Here is a 347-nt window from a genome sequence, read left to right on the forward strand (position 1 = left end):
AATTCAGTGTACCTGCTCCAGCTAGATCACATCACTACCTTCATTTATAACAACAAACAAAAAGTCCCAAGCTAATGCTTCTGTCTAGATAATTCCAAACCCAGCAATCTCACTGCCCTGGGCCGAGGGTGTGGCTCACATCACTGAGCATCACTGATGGGGCACCGTTGGCTTAGTATGCTCTCAGGCCCTGGGTTCAAGACTCCACATCTCATTGCTGAAAACTCAGATTCCTTCCTTAGGTTGCCCCTTCCATCCCGCTACACTGCTGTGTCAGACTCTCTCACAGGCACATGCGTGTGCACACATGCTTCCACTGCTTTGTCAGACGTTCTACATGTGTGTGC

The sequence above is a fragment of the Mus caroli genome, chromosome 11 (assembly GCF_900094665.2).
Source record: "Mus caroli chromosome 11, CAROLI_EIJ_v1.1, whole genome shotgun sequence".
Lineage (NCBI taxonomy): Eukaryota > Metazoa > Chordata > Mammalia > Rodentia > Muridae > Mus > Mus caroli.